This window comes from Sceloporus undulatus, chromosome 1 (assembly GCF_019175285.1).
Source record: "Sceloporus undulatus isolate JIND9_A2432 ecotype Alabama chromosome 1, SceUnd_v1.1, whole genome shotgun sequence".
Classification (NCBI taxonomy): domain Eukaryota; kingdom Metazoa; phylum Chordata; class Lepidosauria; order Squamata; family Phrynosomatidae; genus Sceloporus; species Sceloporus undulatus.
This window is the reverse complement of record NC_056522.1, coordinates 57,437,268-57,446,808: the sequence shown is the minus strand read 5'-3', so window position 1 is coordinate 57,446,808 and position 9,541 is coordinate 57,437,268. Positions and strand designations below refer to the sequence as shown.

The 9,541-nt window shown below is 44.2% G+C and overlaps 1 protein-coding gene across 8 annotated transcripts in view; it reads right to left on the bottom strand.

Annotated features, from left to right (window-relative positions):
- Positions 1 to 3,701: 3,701 nt before the first annotated feature.
- LOC121923688 (zinc finger protein 318-like) overlaps positions 3,702 to 9,541 on the bottom strand; it is a 51,465-nt gene continuing 45,625 nt past the window's right edge. For 4 of the 8 annotated variants that reach the window (XR_006102426.1, XR_006102431.1, XR_006102429.1 and 1 more), the window contains 2 exons: positions 6,381 to 6,504; positions 3,703 to 4,463 (listed from right to left, as the gene is read on the bottom strand). The gene's annotated coding sequence lies outside the window, so the exon portion shown is untranslated. Of the gene's footprint in view, positions 4,464 to 6,380; positions 6,505 to 9,541 lie in introns of all 8 variants that reach the window. The other 4 variants (XR_006102438.1, XR_006102433.1, XR_006102436.1 and 1 more) reach the window with 4 other exon arrangements.

The window sequence follows — 9,541 nt, the reverse complement described above, 5'->3', positions numbered from 1 at the left end:
ACAAGCCTGTTGGAGCTAGCCTGCCTCTCTCTCCCTCAAGATGTTCAGGTGTTTTTGGGTGTAGATAAGGTGCCCCTCACTTGCATTCTTCTTCTGAGCAGTTTCAGTCTATTTGCAGTGTTTGGGTAGGAAGAAGGTCTTTCAAAGGCGGGTTATAGACCGCCGCTGCCGTTTGCTCCATAAGGGAGCCGTCGCAGCCACACTGCGCGGCTCCCTTACGGAGCAAAAAAGAAGCTCCAAAAAAGAAGCTCCAAAATTGAGCTTCTTTCTGTGGTGCCTCTGTGACGTCGCGAGGCGCCAGGGGCGCATTCGCGACGTCACAGGCACCGCGACACGTTCGAACGCACAGCATCCGATACGTAAAGATGGCGCCGGCTGTGTGGAACGTCCGGCGCCATATTGTACAGACAGAGTCCATATTAGACCCAGGGGCGTCTAGAAGAGACGCCCCTTTTTTAAAATGGGACGTCCTGTGGACGTCCCAAGTGCCGGTTTGTAACCAGCCAAACCCACTTAAAAAAAACTTCACTAAGGAAAATGCCACCAAATATCAGTACCCCAAAGAACCCTTCTGATGTTTCCCTTCCTTCCCCATCTGCCATATTTTTAAAGTTTGAAGACAGCACAATATCGAAACTGAAACTTTTTAACTTTTTTTAAATAAAGGAGAAAAAAGAGCCCCAAAATCAACACACACCCCCCCCCCCAAGAAATGGAGAAGTGTGGTTTGTCATAGAAGCTGAGAAAACAAAATTTTCTGCCCTCCCGCCTCCTTCTGTAACTGGAATAGTGCATTTCCTTCTTTAGTGGGGACACAACCTGGGTTATAAATCCCTCTGATTCACAGTAGGAGAACTATTAATTTTGGTAAAAAATTTTAAACTCTTGTTCTTAAAATGATGCTCCCCACATGCTTCTGATGGATGATTCAATCACAACATTGAATGCCCACCCCAAACAGTGAGTAACACTCCTTTAAAGCAGGGGTCAGCAACTGTTTGAGGGCCACAACTGAGGCCCCCACAAAAAAATGCCAAGTTTGAGGGCTTTAGAGGACCGGTGTAGGTTTCAGGAGCTGCAAAAATGGCATTTGGGAGCTACATACAGCCCACAGTCAATGTCACCCTATCTTTAAATGATGCAAATGAAAAAAGTGCTAATACAACATTAAAAAGAATGCATCTGGCGTCTGCATTAAAATTACTGCTTTGTCTATTGCTCCCATTGCTGCTAGAGATTCCATGACCTGGATGAAAGTTAATTTAAACAATTAGGACCTTGATGGTTAAGCATTACAACATAATTTGGTGAAAAATGTATACATCTTTGCATTGTTTTACTGATGCTACCTGAGATTCTGTCATCTTCATGGACATAACTATTGTCGCAAGCCATGGGGGCAAGGAGATCAGTCTGGTTAAAAACTTGGAATGTAGATGATGGCTGGAGTCTTGTATCAGCTACTTACTTTCCTGGCCTGACCCTCCCAAACATGACAGGAACATTATTCATCCATGCTCCAGTTGCCAACAGAAAGGACCTCCTTCCCATGCAGTTGATGCCTGGTAAAGTAGGCTTGGAGGGAGTTATGGTTGTGGTAATAATGTCGAAATTGTGATTAGCGATAGTGAATATGAATCAGTTACCTAGATTTTCTCTTCTGTAACTGTTTTGTATTCATGACTCCCATTTAATCATGACTGTGACACTACGGTGGATCCTTCCCATCCATGGGGGTTGGTTCTGGGCCTCCCCATGGAAGAGAAAAACCATGGGAACACAAGCCCATATTAGCCAATGGGCTTGTGCACACCACCATTGGACAGGGAGATCTGCAAGAGCTCCAATCTGTGGATGGCTACTCCTCCCCCACCCACCCCCAACCTATAGTGGGCTCAGTGTAATTTGCTGATTGTAATTCCTCCCCAAAATCTACCTTACTGGGCAGCCACTGCATGGGGAGATAGAGATATGTTCTGCCAGTGGTGGGAGCATGAGTGAATTATGTTTCTGTCAGGATTGGGCCAGGAGAATTTACTTTGTTAAGTATACAAGATTCCAACCATTAATTCTAGACCAAATCTGACTACATTTGCTTTCACAAGTTCTCTCTTTGAAAATGAGGCACATAAGTTCATACTAACAGAAACAAACCAAAGAAAAAGAGAGTGATGCCTTTAGTGCTGAAAAAATCCAATACATGCTAACCTATATGTTCTTAATTTTTTCTCTTCAGTCTCCTGGTCCCATTCTAGCTTCCAGTCCTTCTCTGGACAACCTATTGTTTAGTTTGCCAGCCTTCCTAGCACTAAAATAGATCCCACATTACCGTTACCATTTCTCTAGCCATGGGTTCCTAAATAATACCAGTTTAACAGGTGTAGCTCGGGAGTTCATGGAAGCCATGACAGTCATGGGCCCCTGCCAATTGGTTACCGGGCCAACACATTCTGCGGGTCTTACTTTCGATGCGGCCTTCTGTACGGAACAGGAATATCCGTGGGCAGAGGTAGTTAATACCTCTGCATTGTCATGGACGGATCATTTCCTGGTCAGGACTGAACTGAGAGCCACTGTCTGTCTCCCTGGGGGTGGAGGACCTATTATAATGGTCCGCCCTAGAAGGCTAATGGAACCAAATGGATTCCAGAAAGCCCTAGAGGGTTTGTTGGTTGATAATGCCAGTGATTCTGTTACAGCTCTGGTGAACACATGGAACACCAATCTTGCCGGGGCTATCGACACAATCGCTCCCAAGCGTCCTTTCCCACCTGCTTTGAATCGAAAGCCCTAGTATACCAGAGAGCTAAAGAATGTGAAATGGGAGGCACAACAACTAGAGCACAAATGGCACTCAACTGGACTCTTAGCTTACAGCACTCATCATAAGAAAGTTCTTTATTCTCATAGAGAGACAATAAAAACGAGGAGATCCTTCTTGTCTGCTCACATTGCATCTGCAAAGTCTCATCCGGTAGAACTGTTTAGAATGGTGAGGGAACTGACGGTGATGCCATCCCCCCAGAACCCTCTACTTAACCCGACAACAGTCTGCTGTGATGCATTTAACAACTACCTTGCAGGTAAAATCTCTCAGATAAGAGCCCACCTGGATGCCAAACTTCAACTGGTACAGAATATGGCAGCCAAATTGATTACAGGAACAACTAGGAGTGACCATATTACACCAATATTGAAATCACTCCACTGGCTGCCTATTCATTTCTGGGCGCAGTACAAGGTGTTGGTCATTACTTTTAAAGCCCTCCATGGCTTGGGCCCAACCTACTTAAGGGATCACCTCCTTCCGTATAATCTGCCCCATGCACTCAGATCATCTGGGAGGAATTTGTTGCAGTCCACAAAGACCAGATTGACGGCAACCTCCCAGAGGACTTTTTCTGTGACCATTCCCACTTTATGGAATGGACTGCCGGATGAGATCTGTCAAATTACCAACCTAGAGAGCTTCAAGAAAGCTGTCAAGATGGGTCTCTTCTGGCAGGCCTCCCTGGAATAGAACCCGGCCACATAAAGATCCCCCCACAGACATATATAAGTGAAGATTCTGCCCATCGTTATTCTATTATTGTATTATTGTTTTTAGATTTTATTGTCTGTAATTTTTTAATGGATAGAATTGTTTAATCCTTTTGTAAGGGGGGCGGAATTGTATATATTGTATTTTTAAAGGTTGTACGCTGCTTTGATTGTGGTAACAAAAAGCGGAATGTAAATTAAAGTTTTATTATTATTTTTATTAATATGAAAAAGAATAATTTATGTCATTCAGAGAGAATGTTCATTGGGGAGTATTAATGGCCACTGAGGCGAGTCAGATTTTTATCTCTGGAGAGGGTGATAAAATTAATGCAAGAAATCATGTTATCAGTTGCAACAGAATGCCAAACCTGATACTATTAGCCCTTCTCTTGGGATTCATGACAGTGACTGTTCACCATCCCATGTGGGCATGCTTCCACTCTGAACGACTACATGGCTTCTTCAGCTGTTCGAACTCCAAATTGGCTCAAGTAACAAAAAATGATTCAATTGACCCCTGAAACTGGACACTCTGTATTACAATCTACAAAACCTCACAATCTGAAGTAGAGAGAGTTTAGTAATGTGGGCCCATATGAACACACACTCAGGATCTTGCTTTTGGTCTCTTCACAAGGAGATTTCCATTCTTCTAGTGTGAATGGAGAGTTACACTCAGCCTATCTCAGTACAAATGTCATGGGAAGGAGAAGCTAAAGAAGGTAGATTCTGTTAGGAGGAAAACCTTAGGTCCAGGGAAGGTAGTCTAGAGCAGAAGGTGATCAATCAGGTCTGTTTGCTCAAAACAAAAAGTCGCTGGGGTTTTTCTTCAAAATTCACTGCCAAAATTCAGGATGCTTTGCCACCACCTTAGCCTCTGGAGATTCATTAAAGCTTTCCACAGATTTTCCCATCATGACCTGGGTGACAGAAAAGATAAGATAGAAAAAGCAGAAGTCATCATCATTGCCTCATATAAGTCTTAACAGGTCATTCCCTAAACTAGTACACAGTGTGGAACCCATGGTTACTGCCATTCCTTTCTTATCTGCTCTCATCAGGTTCTTTCCTTTTGCACAATTATACACCGAGATCTACATTAGCTACACTTAACTGTCTGGCATCTGAGCAGAGCACTTGCCTAAATATTTTCTAATCTGATTATATTGTTTCAGCTTTTCTGGGTTCCCATCACCCTTCCATGGTCTGAATATGAGACCACCTAGAAAATGTTTATTTGCCAGTGATGATGTAAGTTTGTGAACCACAAAAAGTTGGTGTTTGAGAGGTTTTAGAGATTCTTCAGATGGGTTTAAGTATGGGTCTGAAAATGAGCATCTAACAATAGATATCAGCACTTTGTTCGTACCTACTTACTCAGAACCCCTCTTTCAATGCCTCCTCACATCAAGCAGTTTTAATTAGTCCACTTATTGCTCATCACTTTTCAACTGAATTTTCAAAGCTTGGACTGAGACTCCCTTTGAACCTTTAAGATCATGTTCCAAGGCTTATGTCTCAGCTGGCCACTGCTGAAATGTGGGCATCCAGTTTCAAGGATGAATAATAACATTTATTTATAGTGCCTTTTCCACCGAAGGGTGAAACATCAAATATACACAGAGACAAAGACAATAAAACATAACTCTCTCCACCCACCCAACATCCCATCAGCCACCACGCACCCTAGCAATCAAAGGCACAATGCAGCAGCTTAATCTGGTAAATCAAAGAGGAAGGTCTTCAACACACTACAAAAATGGGTGAGATCTTCCTCCAGATGGAGATCCAAAGGAAAACCATTCCACAGATGTGAAGTATTGACAGAGCTGTGTACAGATAATAATCATTTGCCTTTAAATCTTAAATTCCAAGAAGGTGCATACCATGCTAGCCAAGTTTCCTGGTACTAGGAGAGATTCAAGCACAGAGCTCTATTCTGCTCTAGTCAGGCCCCATGTGGAATATTGTGTCCAGTTCTGGGCACCACAATTTTAACAAGATGTTGAAAAACTGGAGCGTGTCCAAAGGAGGGCGACTAAAATCGTGAAGGCTCTGGAAACCATGCCCTATGAGGAACAACTTAGGGAGCTGGGGATGTTTAGCCTGGAGAAGAGAAGGTTAATAGGTGATATGATATCCCTGTTTAAATACATGAAGGGATGTCATATTGAGGAGGCATCAAGCTTGTTTTCTGCTGCTCCAGAGACTAGGACCCGGAGCAATGGACGCAAGCTCCAGGAAAAGAGATTCCACCTCAACATTAGGAGGAACGTCCTAACAGTAAGGGCTGTTCAACCGTGGAACAAATTCCCTCGAAGTGTAGTGAAGTCTTCTTTCTTAGAGGTCTTTACACAGAGGCTGGATGGACATCTGTCAGGGATGCTTTGATTGATATTTCCTGCATGGCAGGGGGTTGGACTGGACAGCCCTTGCAGTCTCTTCCAACTCTATGATTCTATGAGCTGTAAAGACTAACGGTTTGAAATGGATCCTGGTCTGAACTGATAGCTGGTGAAGAAATCTATAGGGGTAAGATGTGAATATGTGGGAAAGTTTAAATCAACCTGGATGGTACTGTTCTGAATTAAGGACAGTGGGAGAAAAGAGCCAGAAGGCAACCCACTCCCTTGGAGAGTGGTGGAGTATCCTTCTTTGGAGGTTTGTAAACAGAGGCTTTGTGGCCATCTGTTGGAGGTGCTTTGATTTTGGGTTCCTGCATGACAGGGGGTTGGACTAGATGGCCCTTGTGGTCTCTTCAACTTTGTGATTCTATGATTCTATGAAATGAGTTTGGTTGGAGATTTCTCCACCTTGTTCCAACTAGAAAGATGTACCTTTGTCCTCAAACATGCTACTGCAAGCACTTCAGTAGATACCTTGCCAGGGTTAGTGGCACGTCCCATGGATACTGCTTGGCACACACTTTTCACAGTATATCCAATCAAGCCTACGTCACATCTACAAAATAATACATGAAGATCAGGATGAGCAAGGAAAACTCAAGGTTCACTTTATGATATACATTTTCTTATGTTTTCCTGTAAGTGCTAGAAACATTGAGGTGGAGAATAAAATGGAAGGGATGTTGCTATGACAATCATTAGAAAGATGGTTGATTTTGCATCTCCAGCCTCCAAACAATGAACTAATAACATATTCTTCTAATACTCAGTACAGGTGAATGTTATATTATTTCCCTACCCCATCCCCAAATGAGCCAAGATTATTTGGGGCATTTTGCTTATTTTAGAGCAAAATCCCTGTTCCAAAAAGGAGGTCACAGTTGTGATTGTAAGAGACAGAAGTCAGACAAGATCTCCCAGTAAAGATTTTGACCCTCTCTCTGAACTCACATCTATTGAAGTAACTATGACAGGAGCTCATTAACAATATTACTTCAATAAAGTTAAAACTTGATGAAATTACTAACAAGATAGCTGATATTGCTGAAACAGCAAATCAAACAATGGAGCTCAGAATTGCTCATTAAAAATCCTTAGCAACTATAGCAGGGTGAACATTAGTTAAAATACTCATAGAAAAGAGAAAAAAGAAGCCTAACCCTCACATTAGAGGCTTCAGTAAATATTTTGCAAAGACAGATTCACACATTGTAGTGCTGGATTTACTGCTAGCTATTACTTCCAGAAGCACCACTCAGTAAATCAGATAGCATGGCTGCCTTTCCTGCTGCCCTCTATCTTGCCACGTAAACGCGACAGCCAGGAGTGCCTGTTATCATCTTCAGCTGATATGCCAGCTGCGACCCTGCCTGGAACAGCGGGACCTAGAAATGGTTGTACATGCGCTGGTAACCTCTCGTCTCGATTTCTACAATGCGCTCTACATGGGGCAACCTTTGTACCACACTCGGCAGCTTCAACTGGTACAAAATTGGAAAATCCAGGTTCTACCGTATTACACCTATCTTAAAGTCATTACATTGGCTAACTATCTGCTTCCGGGCACAGTACAAGGTGTTGGTTATTACCTATAAAGCCCTACATGGCTTGGGTCAAGCTTACTTGAAGGAATGCCTCCTACCATATAATCCTTCCCACACACTCAGGTCCTCTGGGAAGAATTTACTACAGTCAAGGAAAACCAGACTGGTGATGACTTCCCAGAGGACCTTCTCCATTGCTGCTCCAAAAATCTGGAATGACCTGCCAGAAGAGACTCACCAAACAACCTCCCTTGAGGCTTTCAAAATGCGATAAAAACAATTCTTTTCCGGCAGGCCTTTCCAGACTGACCTTTGTCCAAACTAGAACAAGTCTGATTCTCTGATTAAATCTCACCACTGTTGCCATGTGTTAATTTATTTTAACTTGTTATTCTGATCTATATTTATATATGGTTTTATTATGGTAATTTTATTCAGGGAGGGAGGGTGAGGGTTGGGGGGATTCAGGGGTTTGTTTTGTTTGATTATTTTGTATTGTATTAACCTCTGTTGTTAACCCCCTCAATCCCCAAAAGGGAAGAGGCAGGAAATAAATAAATACATTATTGTTGTTATTGTTGTCTTTTCTAGTGAGTCTTGTCTGCTCGTGTTATGTCCAAAGTATTACAACTTAGTCATCTTAGCCATGTTAGTCTGGGAAATCAGATCTTGTAGCACCTTTGAGACTTAGGGGCTGTACAGACTGGCCATAAAGGCTGGCATGGGTACAGAGTGGGGATGTGGCATCCGCACGATGCATACCCCAACTCTGCCCCCATGCCGGTGTGATGCCATGTGCCCCACCACACAGCAGGCAGTGTCTTGGCACTCGTCTGATGCTGCATCCAGATGACGCAGTGCCAAAGGAGTGCAGAAAAGCCACAGCACCGACGGCTATGGTACCCTTTCTTCAGTGCAGCCCTTAACTGAAAGAAAGAAGTTGGTAGCATGAGTTGAAGTAGGCTTAAAGATGCATGTGTGGAGTGAAGAACCCATAGGGGATGTTCCCACTAGGGGAAACCCCGCGTTCTGAATCGAATCCAAGGAGTGGCGTTCATATTAGGATCCGATTTAAACCTAGAACGGTTCTAGAGCAACCCGCAATCGTCCCCACTACAAATCGAATCGTAGAGCGGGATAAAAATTTGAATCGAGTTTTCATCTTTTAACGCGCGTTAAAAAAACACTAGGGTCCGACCTACGTTTTTCCATTGATTCGAGTTAGGAACCGGAGTATTTAAATAGGAACGACAGCCTTTGAATCGGGTTGGATGGATGGGAGGAGCGGACTGTGGTGGGGGCTGTCCTTGGGGGAGTTGCCCTTTCTGTCCCCATCCGTCGTGGCTGTCGCCATTTTTGCTTCCCTCACCCCTTTGTCCGCTGTGGTCTTTCAACAAGAGATAAGGATTATTTTTATTTTTTATTTTAATGGTTTACAGGCGCTTAATCTCTTCAGCGCTTTAAGCGCCTGAAGTCCCGGCTGCTCAAGCGCCTGCATCTGCCAAAGGACTACAAGGCTTCCTCCGGTGGATTGCAACCTCCCCTCTGTGTGGGGAGAGCCCATTTCTAACGGAGGAGAGGCAGGAAGGGAAGCCTCCTCTCGAAGAGGCATTCCCTGCCCGCTTGGGCTCTGATCTCGCCCAGACAGGGAAGGGAAGGCTCCTCGCGAGGAGGCATCTGATCTCGCCCAGACAGGGAAGGGCTCTGATCAATGGGGGGGGGGGGATAGAGCCTTTCTCCCTCTCTTTCTCAAACGGAATCTGCCTTCTCCTCCAACCCTGGAAAGAGAATCTTTGGGAAGAGTGCTCCCTCCCTGCTTTGCCAGAAGCCTCCCCCATTGATCTGTGGGCTCTGTGAAGGGATTCTCCCTGGCTGTCTTGGGAGACATGAAGAGGGGATGCTGCCCTGGAAAACCTATCCCATAGTTCCTCTGGAAAGAGCTTGGGTTTCCTACTAAATTCGCTTTGCCAGAAGCCTCCCCCATTGATCTGTGGGCTCTGTGAAGGGATTCTCCCTGGCTGTCTTGGGAGACATGAAGAGGGGATGCTG